This window comes from Humulus lupulus, chromosome 3 (genome assembly GCF_963169125.1).
Source record: "Humulus lupulus chromosome 3, drHumLupu1.1, whole genome shotgun sequence".
NCBI lineage: Eukaryota > Viridiplantae > Streptophyta > Magnoliopsida > Rosales > Cannabaceae > Humulus > Humulus lupulus.
In genome coordinates this window covers 16269559-16283335 of record NC_084795.1, presented here as the reverse complement: position 1 = coordinate 16283335, position 13777 = coordinate 16269559, and the positions used below count along the sequence as shown (strand labels likewise).

The 13777-nt window shown below is 34.2% G+C and overlaps 1 pseudogene; it reads left to right on the top strand.

The window, feature by feature from the left end:
• Positions 1-6711: 6711 nt before the first annotated feature.
• Positions 6712-13567, top strand: LOC133822218 (cytochrome P450 71B34-like; annotated as a pseudogene).
• Positions 13568-13777: the final 210 nt, after the last annotated feature.

Below are 13777 nucleotides of genomic sequence, written 5' to 3'. Positions count from 1 at the left end.
ATGAGATGTCAGACCTAGAAAGAACTTGTGTTTTCGCAGAATGAAATTCAGGGGAGATCCCTGCTAGAAAGCTCATGATAGCCATCTGCTCCCGCTGACGTTGTTGAACCTTCACATCAGGACTAAAGGGCAACAACACATTAACTTCCTCATATGTCTTCTTGAATTCCATAAAATAGTTTATGAGGGATTGATTTTGTTTTTCCGCACGATAAAATGCTTTGCACACGTCATACATACGGAAGAGATTTCCTTTTCGAGAGTACAAAAATTCCAAATAATCTATTAGTTCTTTAACAAATTCACAGTGATTAATCAAACCAATTACCTCATTATCAATAGAATTTTGAATCTGAAGGAATGAACGAGCATCATCCCTAAGCCATGTCAGATCAACTTTCTCCTTCGAATATGATTTTGGAGGATCACTAGTCAAGTGATCATCTTTGTCAATACTCTATAGATAGAGGCGAATAGTCTTGCTCCAATCCAAATAGTTTGAACCATTGAGTTTATGGTCGATAATTTTAGACATTATCAGCACCATATCCGTCACAATAGCTGACTTATTTGCTACCATAATCCTAAAACAGCGAAGCAAGAACAAAGAGACAGAAGGAAGAATCACACCAGACAAACAAACCTCAATGATCACAAAAGAAGAAAGCGATAGTAGAAATGGATGCACCACAGGGTCAGAAACACCAAAAAAGTCAACCGGCAGAGAAACGACCGGAAAAAGGGATCTCACGCGCGCTCACGCCCTGGCGCGTGGGTGCTGTCGCAGAAACTTCAGGCGGTGCGTGTGGCTCACGCGCTACGATTCTGGCCACCAAACTCCAGGGTTTTGCAGATCGGCGGTTGGGCAGTCTATTGGTGCCGGCGGTGAGAGTTCACGAGCTCTCTAAATGTGTTTTCAAAAAAAAAATGGACCCTAAGGAAGATGAAGAACAAACCCTAATTGCAAATCTCAATTTTGTGATAAACCCTAATTTCAAATTTCAAAATTTTCTCTGATACCATGTAAACAATGTTGAAGAGAATAATTGTCTTGTTTATTTCATTGAGAAAATAGCATATATTTATACACAACTTAGGGAAGTTATTCTAGAAAATTAAGAGAATAAAAGAAACTAATTAGCCTAATTTCTAGCTAATTTTACAGCTAACATATTACAACTAATATACATATCTAACAATATATACAAAAATAACTAGTTTGAAATACTAATTTTATAACAAAACAAATCTTTGTTTTAAAAAATAAATAAAACAAAAAATTATTTTATAATAAATCCTAAAATGTAAACTAAAAATTATCATTGGTGAAAAAAAAACACTAAAAAAATATCATGAACACGGTCTAATATCCCTGTTCATAAATTAAAGTCTATTATATATGAGACTTTCTCAATCACAATGCACAACAAAACAAATTATAACATCCAAAAGAGTTAAAATGCTTAATTACAGAAAAAACAGTAGGCGATTCCCCATTTTTTCATTGTCGTACAATGATAGTCAACCATGATTCCTAGAAACAAGCATAGATTTTTTTTTTTTTACAAATTTGAAAAAACAAAAAACAAACTTAGCCATGACCCGACCCAAAATTTTCGATTCTGACTCCAACGTCGTTGCCGCTGTGTTTCTCCTTGCACGATGACCACCATGAGAGCACCCTACCGTTGCCTAGGCTGAGATCCGAAAATTCTGCAGTCATCCACCAAAATCTACCGTGATTCAACGATGAAGATCTAAATCCATCGTGGCCCAAATCGCCGACAACGAACCCACCAATGTGAGAACCACCTTCAGCATTCGCCCACCATGATAGTGCCATGCAAAGAGCTTAAGAACAAAGGATGAGATCTGGGTTCTAAATTCGGGGTTTTGGGAGAGATCTGGGAGATCTAGGAGGTAGATGGCTGAGGTGTCTGGCTTCTGAGTGATGATGGATGAAAGAAGAAGGGAGAAGAAGAAGAGTCAGGAAGAAGAGAGAGCAAGACAAATTATGTTTTTTTTTTTTTAAATTTTATATAATATATTTTTATATTTTTGTTTTTTTAATTTGAAATAGATTTTAAAATATACTATTTTATATTTTTTAAAAAAATTTATGACCTAGACAAATAACAGACTTGTGTCTAGTGAGTCACTACTCTATGGATTGAGTACCAATGGAGACCAAGAAAATTGAACATTTGCTATTTTTCCTACAAAAAAGAAGATTGGGGATTAAATCACAAATTTTTAAAAAGATTGGGTACTTTTGCCGTTAATATCTCTTATTTATATCTTATTTATTTTTTACATATATTTTTTTACATTAATATTACTATTATTACTTTTTTTTTATAAGAAATACATAATAAATAAATCAAAATATATAAACCAGTAACAATAAATATATATAGAAATTTTCTGTGGTGCGGGCGTACGAAAAGCCCGCACCTATGCGGTTGTTTTCTCTATAATCTAATTGGCTTAAGATAGTAGTTACATAATATATATACTAGGAATGCATATATGTTATATTTGTCTTCAAGTGTGTATACGACTGTTAACTCCCTTGTAAAATACTGTCTAATTTTTTTTTTCAGATTATATATTTCTCTCAATTTATAGGCATCTTTTATAAATTTTATTTTCGAACAAAATTTTTATACATTTTTTTATATTTTTGATACAAGGCTTTATATATAGTTTTAAATATTTATATTATTTTTATAGGGTTATTTATAATTTGATTATATATTTATTTTGTATTTAAAATTAATAATTTATATTTATATATGATAAGCTTAATTAATAAATTATTTAACACATAACTTTTTTTTTTTTTTAAAAACGTTCTAAAAATTATACATATATACAAGTGATTGACTTATACACATATAAAATCAAATATATTTTTATTTCTTAAGCAATATATATAATTAGGCAATATAAACATGTCTTATGCTGTCTTTATAATAAAGAAAAATATCAGTTTGGCCCCTATGTTTTATCTGAATACTCGATCGGCTTCTTCCAACTAGCTCCAACGAACTTAATATAACCTATACCACAATATATCATATTTATGAAGAAGAAAAAAAACATGTAAATATATTGCTAATATAAACAACTTATATGTTTCTCGACTCTCTACCAGCAAACACAAAATATCAATCAAATAAAACCTCAAAAAATAAGGTTGAAGTAGAAATAAATGACAAATAGATTTGAGAAACTTAATAATTATAAGTAAAACAAGAGAAATTATAGTGATTCGGCCTCGACTAGTAGTAGTGGCCTACATCCATTTAACACTTTTGTTGAATAAGTCAATTCAAACTCAAGAGAAGATAAACTTGATTCAACTAAGTTTATTAAGCCTAAGAAATGTTTACAAGATTAAATAGATTTTCTATTTATAAAAGTGTTGCTAAATCTAAGCGAATCCTTTTATAGAAATATTTACATTTAACACATTTTTTTTATTATCTTAATTCCAAATATGTCTTCACTCATCTTGATTAAAATATAATATGGGTTTGAATACTTCTGAGCTTTTTACGTCTAGGATTTTGTACAGCTTACCTATTTGAGTTTGATTTTTTGTGATTATAGCATGGATCTAGATTAATTTGTTTGTAATGTGATTTTGAAAGTTTTATTTGTTTCTAATTATAAAATCAATTTTACTTATTTTGTATTTTTAATTGAATAATATTTTATTTTATATATTTTAAATTAAATAATTAACAAAACCAATGGAATTTTAGTCATATTGAAAAAATATTTGGCCAAAATCTAGTCAGAGGTACTACTTTGATCCATTTTGTAAAATACGGGGTCTGAAATACCATTTAACAAGACACAGAAGCCGATCGAGTATTCGGACAAAACACAGAGGCCAAAATGATATTTTTCATTATTATAAAGACAACATAAGACATGTTTATATTGCCTAATTATATATATATTGTTTAAGAAATAAAAATATAGGGAACGACTACAACACATCACCTTTTTTTGCAACACTGGTGCATCATTTTTCTATTTCGGCACCTGAATAGTTATAATCCCAAAAAAATTTATACGATGGTGTACATTGTAGGTATTTAGAATATCCTGCAAATTTTCAAGAAATTATGAATAGTTTACGAAGCCGAAAATAAAGTTCAAACTGTCAAATTTTATACGCGTACACAAAAAAACAGGCATGCGTGGAACAGACAGTTTAGACCTGTTTCGGCATGATAATTTATTCAGAATTTCTTAAAATTTTGTAGGATGTTCTATATAGCTATAATGTACACTATCATATAATTTTTTTTTGGATTATAACTATTCAGGTGTCGAAATAGACAAAGGACGCACCGGTGTTGCAAAAAAAAAGATGTGTTGTAGTCGCTCCCTAAAAATATATTTGATTTTATATGTGTATGTCAATCCTTTGTATATATATAATTTTTAGAACTTTTAAAAAAAAAAATTATATGGTTAAATCATTTATTAATTATGCTTATCATATATAAATATAAATTATTAATTTTAAATACAAAATAAATATACAATTAAATTTTAAATAACCCTATAAAAATAATATAAATATTTAAAACTATATATAAAGCGTAGTACCAAAAATATAAAAAAAAATGTATAAAAGTTTTGTTTGAAAATAAAAATTATAAAAGATGCCTATAAATTGAGAGAAATATATAATCGAGAAAAAAAAATTAGATAAGTGTTTTACAAAGAAGTTAACAGCCATATAGAAGACAAATTTAACATACATGCATTCCTAGTATATATACTATGTGACTATCATTTTGAGCCAATTGGATTATAAAAAAAACAGCCGCATAGGTCGGGCTTATCGTACGCCCGCACCAAAGCCAGACCCTATATATATATATATATATATATATGATTTGCTTTTTGAAGAAACAAAATATTTGTAACCTAACAAATTAAATTGAAAAATATAATAAATAACTAAAAGGGCAATATATTAATTTTATAAACAAATCACTCTCCATCCTTTCCATTTTTTTTCCAATACCAAACAAAAGAATAAAATATCATCCTTTCATCATTCCTATCTAGCCAAACAATTTGGGGAGCCTTTGTTATAAGTTTTGGGTATCAAAGGAATGTGTTGCATAAATTCACATGTGGGGTAATTTAAAACTCACAATTTAAAAAATATTCACATTACCTATAAAAATTCTGCGGGACCCACCAAATAAATGACACCAAACATGAGGGACACTATAAATGCCCACCCATCCCAACACTTCTCCATATATAACAATTGACCCCTTAAAGATGTACCACTTTTCTTTCCACTCCTCTACTATCTTCTTCTTTCCTACCCTATCCACCATTCCTCATCTCCATCCTTCTTGCCATACATGGCCTTAAGGAATAGAAATATTATCTCTAAATTACACGTTTTTACTCTATTTCACTAGTTAAAATTTGACAAATCATCATTTATGAAAATATGTATTTAAATAAATAAATATGTGAGGGTATGAATTAAAGTAAATAAATAATTTGACAAATTATGTGTAATATGAAGATTTTTATTCCTGAAGCTAGACAACAAACTTTTTTGGATTGAAGAAATTCTATCCACCTCTTCATTTTATTTTTCTAATTAATTACTCCATAAAGTGTTTGGCAATATTCTCAAAAAATAATTTTTTTTTCTTGATATTTAATAAGATTATTTTTGTTAATTTGTTTAAATAATAAATTTAATAATTATAAACTAGTTTTTTTTAGAGAAATTTTATAAACTAGTTAAAGAATACACGGAGAAATTAAAATATTTGAAAATGTTTATATTTTTAATTAATATTCCTCGCAGATTCTAAAAACCTCCGGACAATTCATCAACTACCACAACTTTAAGGAATCCGCTCAAAATGAATACTAGGGTGTTCATCAAACAATATCCACACCACGCCATAATTTGTAGTTTGGAATTTTTTACGGTGCAATTACAGTTTGCATTTTTGACAAATTGCGTGGTGCAGTGCGGTTTGCAGTTTTGAATTTTATAAATACAGTTCAAACCGCACCGCATCATTATATATATATTAATTTTTTATATATATTTTTTTTAATTTTACTACATTAAAACTTAATGCATATATATTTATATATTGTAATATATACAATATCTAGAAAAATTATTATGTTGAATAAGATGCTAACACATATTCTACTTCAACCTTAAGATATTCATTCCTAATTAAAATATTTACTTCTATATCACATTTTCTTTTTGTTATTAGTTTGTTGTATTGAATTGTTTCGCTAAAAGTTTATTGGTTTGTTGAATATTTATCATTTTGTTAAACATTATTTAGTTATGATCTTTATTATGAACCTTTATTAATTATAATATTTAACTGTTAAATTATTTGGTGATAGGTATAAATTGTCCACACTGCACTGCATCATACCGCATTTTTATGGTGCAATTTGAGGTCTATGGCTATGCAGTGCAAATTGTGATTTGGAAAATTGCTCAAACGCATATGCGATACAGTACAATAAACTGGCAAAAAATCACACTGACCGTACACCGAATGCCCCTAATGAATTCTATTGAAAGTAGTAGTTGAAAACTTCTTTTCTTTTCATTTTTTCTTCTAAATAATCTCAGAAGAAGACAATAACCATTTCCTTATTTATAGTTGCTAAAGAAAAGAGTAGTCTTGGAATACTTGGTGATAAAATCAACGGCAAAATAAAAATAAAAATGGCAATTGATGCTCAACCAGCTTTGCTTGTTTCACTTCTCCTCCTCCTTCCATTAATGATTATCTTCATAAAGAAAAATGTACAGAAAAAAAACCTTCCTCCAAGCCCTCCAAAGCTTCCTTTCATAGGCAATTTACATCAACTTGGTTCATTGCCTCACCAATCTTTATGCCAACTCCCCAAAAAATATGGCCCAGTTATGCTTCTTCACCTCGGAAACATGCCAACTGTTGTTATATCATCTGTTGAGGCTGCAAAACAAGTCATGAAGATTCATGATCTCAGCAGTTGCATCAGACCTCAATTACACAGTCCTCGGAAAATGACATACAATTTCCAAGACTCAGCATTTTGTCCATATGGAGAATATTGGAGAGAAATCAGGAAATTTGTGTTCTTGAGCTCTTCAGTGTGAAGAGGGTAAGTTCATACCAATCGATTAGGGAAGAAGAAGTTACTAAGCTCATCAACTCCATATCTCATCACTCCTCATCTTCTCCCGGTGCTCCTGTTGATCTTACTAAGAAGCTGTTTACTCTTACTGCTAGCATAATTTTCAGGATTGCTTTTGGGACAACTTTCAAAAAAGCTAATTTTTCTGATGAGAAATTTCATGACATTGTTCAAGAAGCCGAAGCCATCCTGGGAACTTTCTGTGTAGCTGAGTACTTTCCATATGTGGGATGGATTGTTGACAAGCTTTCTGGTTTAGAACAAAGGTGTGAAAGAATTTTTCACCAGATGGATGATTTCTTTCAAAGGGTGATTGATGATCATCTCAGTCTCGGGAGAGAAACACAAGAGCATGAAGACATTGTTGATGTGCTTCTCAAAATAGTGAAAGAGCAAGCTGGCTTTCGATCTGCTTCTTGAATAATAAACAATGTCAAGGGGGTCCTCTTGGTAAGTTCTTCTGAGAGGCTAAAAGACTAAAATACCCTTACATATTAATAAAACTTATATTATCAACATCCCCCCTCAAACTCATGATGCATTTGCGGGAAGCACCGAGAGTTTGCTAACTAAGAAACAAAAACGAGAAAAAGTATGAGCCTTCGTAAACAAGTCGGCAATCTGCATAGCGGAAGTGACAAATGGTAAAGTGATGGTCCCATTCTGATAGTGGTGATGAGTAAGATGACAATCTATCTCAATGTGTTTCGTGGGCTCATGAAAAACGGAGTTACGAGTAATCTGAATAGCACTAACATTGTCACAATGCATCGGAGTGGGATCTGAGAGAATAACACCCATATCAGCAAGCAACCAATGCAACCAAACAATTTCAGCAGTAGTGGAGGCCATGGCACGATATTCTGCTTCTGTAGACGATCGAGAGACAACAGTCTGTTTTTTACTCTTTTAAGAAATAAGAGAATCTCCAAAAAATATACAAAAACCAGTGGTAGATTTGCGATCAGTACAATCACCACCCCAATCTGCATCTGAGTAGGCACGTAACTCTAAAGTAGACGTAGATGGAAAAAGCAGACTCTGAAATTGAGTTCCCTGAAGATATCGAAGAATACGAAGCACAGCTGCCCAATGAACAGTAGTGGGAGATGCAACAAACTGACTGACAATGTGAACTGCATAAGCGATGCCTGGCCTCGTGATAGTAAGGTACACTAAGCTACCAACCAGAGTGCGATATAGAGAGGGATCTGACAAGGCAACACCATCAGATGAAGAATACCTGGCATTAAGCTCAAGAGGGGTATCAACAGTGCGAGCATCAGAGAGACGAGCCTGATCGAGAATATCAGCAATGTACTTAGATTGAGAAAGAAGATAGCCACGAGGAGAGTAAGCTACTTCTATCCCTAAAAAGTACCGTAGGGAACCCAAATCTTTCATCTCAAATTCACGAGTCAAGTGCATTTTCAACTCCGTTATCCTATTCGCATCATCACCGGTGATAAGCATATCATCAACATATTAAGAGAGTAAAGTGCGGCCAGAAGAAGTACACCTAATAAAGAGAGCTGAATCATGTGCACTGGGGTGGAAGCCGAGAGAAGTAATCACAATGGAGAATTTTTCAAACCAGGCTCGGGGAGCTTGTTTAAGCCCATAAAGAGCCTTCTTCAATCTGCAAACTTCTCCTGAATTATGAGGAACACCTGGTGGAGGAACCATGTAAACTTCTTCTTGAAGAGTCCCATTCAAGAAGGCATTTTTAACGTCCATTTGAGAAATGGACCACTGTCGAGCAGACGCAACAACAATGAGAGTACGAATAGTGGTATGTTTGGAAACTGGAGCAAAAGTTTCCTCATAATCCATCCCATACTCCTGAGCAAAGCCTTTAGCATCAAACAAGCTTTGTACCGCTCTACTGACCCATCAGACTTAGTCTTGATCTTGTAAACCCAACGGGAACCAATAGCACGCTTCCCCACAGAAAGAGGAACAATATCCCAAGTACCTGTCTTGTACAACCCAAAGAGTTCTTCAGCCATTGCCTGCTGCCAAAGAGGGTCAAGAATAGCCTCTTTATAGGAAGAGGGCTCAAAGAGTTGGTGAATAGAAGTCAAAAAAGAAGAGAAAGAATCAGAATAAGTGGAGTAGACAAAATCAGGTAACTATGTGGACTTATGAATTCTTTGAGGGCATCGAGGAGTAGGAGCAGGATCCACAATCTCAGAAGCATCTTGGGCAGTAGTAGGGACAGAAGGGACTTCGACAGGCTGAGAACCGACATCTGCAGAGTTAAGAGTATCAACAGTACAAGAATCAAATGGATCAATATGAGTGAGATCAGATTTGTGTAGATTGGGGGTGTCCAATGGAATAGAGTAGAAATGTATATGCTCAAGAAACACAACATGGTGAGAAACATAGAGTTTTTGACTAACAGGATCATAACATCGATATCCTTTTTGACCTTCACCATAACCAAGAAATACACAGAGAGCGGAACGAGAAGTAAGCTTACTACGTTCAACATGAGGATGGAGAACAAAACATGTGGAACCAAAGACTCTCAATGAAGAATAATCAGGAGCGTGACCATAAAGTTTTTCAAAGGGAGACAGACCTGAAGTGACAGATGACGGAATTCTATTGATTGAATGAACTGCAGTCAGAATGGCTTCCCCCCAGAACTCACTAGGAACATAAGCAGACAATAAGAGAGAACGAGCAGTTTCAGCAATGTGTTTGTGTTTTCTTTCGGCAACCCCATTTTGCTCTGGTGTATCGGTACAAGAGGTTTGATGTAAGGTACCATATAAAGCAAGCAATTCAGAGAAACGATTGGAGGTATATTCACCACCCAGATCACATCGAAAACATTTGATAACAGCATTATGTTGAGTTTTAACAAAAGCACAAAACATATGAATAATCACGAGGAAATCAGAATGATGTTTCATAAGATAGACCCAACAAAAACGAGTATAATCATCAATAAAAGAGACATAGTAACGTGATCCACCTTTTGTTAGAACGGGTGATGGCCCCCACACATCAGAGTGAATCAAATCAAATGGTGCAAGAGAAACAGAAACACTCTTATAAAAAGGTAAAGCAGAAAATTTTGCCAATTTGCAACCACAACAATCTGAAATATCATGGGTTTGTAACTATCCTAATGCTCCTCTGGAAGCTAAGTACTTTAAACGTGAACCAGATACATGTCCAAGACAAGAATGCCATAAATAAAAACTAGACGAAGATGAACTTAAACGAAATGAAGACAAATCAACACTAGAAACTGCAACATTAGGAACTCTTAACTCATCTAAAATGTAAAGTCCCCCTGCCTACAGCCTGTCCCAATCAGCTTCTTGGAATGAGGATCCTCCACATAACAACAAGAATTAGAGAAAACAACTGAGAAACCAGAGTCACATAATTGACCAACAGAGACAAGATTCAAAGTAAGATTTGGAATATGATATACATCAGAGAATGACATTTTTGGAGTGCAAATCGAGCCAATCCCTGCTAATGGCATGGGAGTGCCATCAGCAGACATGACAGATACAGAGGGTGCTGATTTAATGGACATGAAGAAATTGGAATTAGGTGACATATGATGTGATGCTCCAGGATCAAGGACCCATATAGAGGAAGATATACCTGGTGTACTACTAGAAGGAAAACCTATGTGTGAGGAGGCTGACATGGCGTGTAGCTGTGAGGCAATGAACTTCTGAAACTGCTCTGTGAGTGTATCAATCGAGGTATTAGGAGTGCTTCCAGAATCTACAGGGGGAACAATAGTTGCCATGTTCGAAGACATAGAATGAAGAGGTCGATGAGGTTGGTTGCCAGATTTCCAGTGAGGAGACTGATTCTATGATTGCGCCCTGTTCAATAGTTTGGGACATTGAGCCTTCCAGTGTCCCTTTTGCTTGCAAAAACTGCATTCGTCGTAGCCAACCTTTGCTTGAGTCTTGTGTTGATTGTTGGAGGCTGGCCGATGAGGAACTGCAAAGACAGAAGGATTCGGAGAAGGAAGAATCCCCTTTTCCGCCCCCCCCCCCCCCTTTATCAACACGAGACTTCAAGCAAATCTCTTCTGCTAACAACTCATTAACCACCGAATCAACTGACAAAAGAGGACTGCGATGCAGGATTGTTCCACGAAGACCTTCAAACTCATCTCGAAGAGCCATCAAATATTGAACCAGACGTTGTGCGTCTCTCCGAGAAATGTAAGGCGCAAATGCCCGTAACTCCGCTGATTCAGTCAAAGCAAGCTGATCCCACAGATTAGACATAGCAGAATAAAATTCCTGAACGGTCATGCTATTCTGTTGAAGGGCCCGAATGTCAATCTCCAACTGATACTGTTTTGCGAAATTAGACTGTGTATACAACCTTTCCAAGTGCTCCCAAACTTCCTTCGCCATCTCATATTTTGCCAATTGGATACCGATTGATTGTTGAACCGAGTTGTTGATCCCAGTGATGATTTTCGAATTGTTGGCATCCCAAAGATCCAACTGTTCTGCAAAGCTCTCATCCTTATAGTCCTTCGGTTTCGTGGAAGTTCCAGAAACATAACCCCACATACGTTTCCCTTTCAGAAATTTTTTCATAACATAATGCCAATACGAATAATTCTACCCATTCAATTGCACATTAATGGACTGAAGCGAATCATCTTTTGCAAAATAGACTGAGTTCGATCACCGAGATTGTAATCCTAGCGTAACCAAATCGAGGATACTCAAGAATATTGCTCTGATAATTTTGCAAAATAGACAAAAGAAGAATTGAGAGAGAATCAAAAGGGAGGCTAGGTTTTCATTATATCAAAAGAGATGAAAATAAGAGTACAAGAGCAGAAAAATATATAGCCAAAATAATGAGAGACTAAAAGACTAAAATACCCTTACATATTAATAAAACTTATATTATTAACACTCTAACCATAAACAATGTCAAGGGGTCCTCTTGGTAAGTTCTTCTGTCTTTGTTTTTTTCTTCTTTAGCCTTACTTCCTTAAAACAAATTAAGAGATTGTAGAAGATACGGAAAAAATTAAAAGAGTTCTCTTGGCCTGTTTTTACTTTGTTATTCACACATAACCATAGCTAGTCCAAACTAGCCCTTTTCTAAAAGTAATGCCCTGTAACAAAAAGTAATTAACTAGACAGTATATTCGAAAATAATTTATGTGAGCCTATCTATAATTAAATGATTATTAATAAAATTAGACATCACTAATTATAGGTAGTAGTTGTCCTCTATACATATCGTTTTAATTTATCTAATTAATCTTCATCCACATAATGAATAGAAGGATCTTCATCTCATAGATCACAGCCATCTAGCTATTCATTATGCATAATGGTTTGGTTTGCTTCCGCTCTTTTATATTTACTCATATTTATCATCTATGAATAATCAAGGTTCGCTTCCGTTCTAATTATATTTATTGTTATTCTTGATTTTTTTGGCAGGGGTGATATTGGGATTTATTGTGTATATATAGATCAAATTCAAAATACCTTTAGATTTTCTATATTAAAAAAAGCTTTTGTTTGGATTCGTGTATATATATACTCTGGGCAATTTTAATCGTATTCTAACGAGTTATTCGTTAAGCGTGAGTTTCACCAATCATGGCTTGACTACTAATATATCTCTTGTTGCAGAATATGTTTCTTGCTGGGGTAGATACTGGTGGAATCACCATGGTGTGGGCAATGGCAGAGCTAGCCAAGAGACCTAAACTGATGAAGAAGGCTCAAGATGAAGTTAGAGCTTGCATTGGAAACAAAGGAAAAGTCACAGAAAGTGACACTGATCAGCTTCAATACCTCAAAATGATAGTCAAAGAAACTTTTAGATTGCACCCTCCAGCTCCTCTACTTCTTGCAAGAGAGAGCATGTCACACTTCACAGTCGATGGCTATGATATTAAAGCAAAAACAATTATTCAAGTGAATGCTTGGGCGATTGGACGAGACCCCAAGAGCTGGAAAGATCCTGAAGAGTTCATCCCAGAGAGGTTTCTGGATAGCTCCATTGATTTTAAAAGTCAACATTTCGAGCTGTTGCCATTTTGATTCGGGCGAAGGGTATGTCCTGCCATGTACATGGGAACAACAATAGTTGAGCTTGGCCTTGCCAATCTCTTATACAACTTTGACTGGAAATTGCCTGGTGGAATGAAAGAGCAAGATATCAACATGGATGAGTTTGCTGGTCATTCTCTTACCATCTCCAAGAGAACTGCTCTCAAGCTTGTCCCGGAGAAACACCTCTAGATTCATCTACTACTAAATATTTTAATATAAGTTTGTTTTATATAAATGAAAATAAGCTGTCTTCTTAAAAATGTCTTAGTTAATTCTGAAACATTCTAGTATATACTTGTTGACGCGGTTCTTCGGCAACAGATAATTATACTAATAAACGGGATGGATTAGTACTTGATAATGAACCGTAATATGTAAATATTTATATTCCAAACTGGCGAAAATAGTATAGGGGGAAGGTTATAACTCCTTTCCTTTTAGGTGGTTCGAAGGTTAAAATCCCTCTAGTC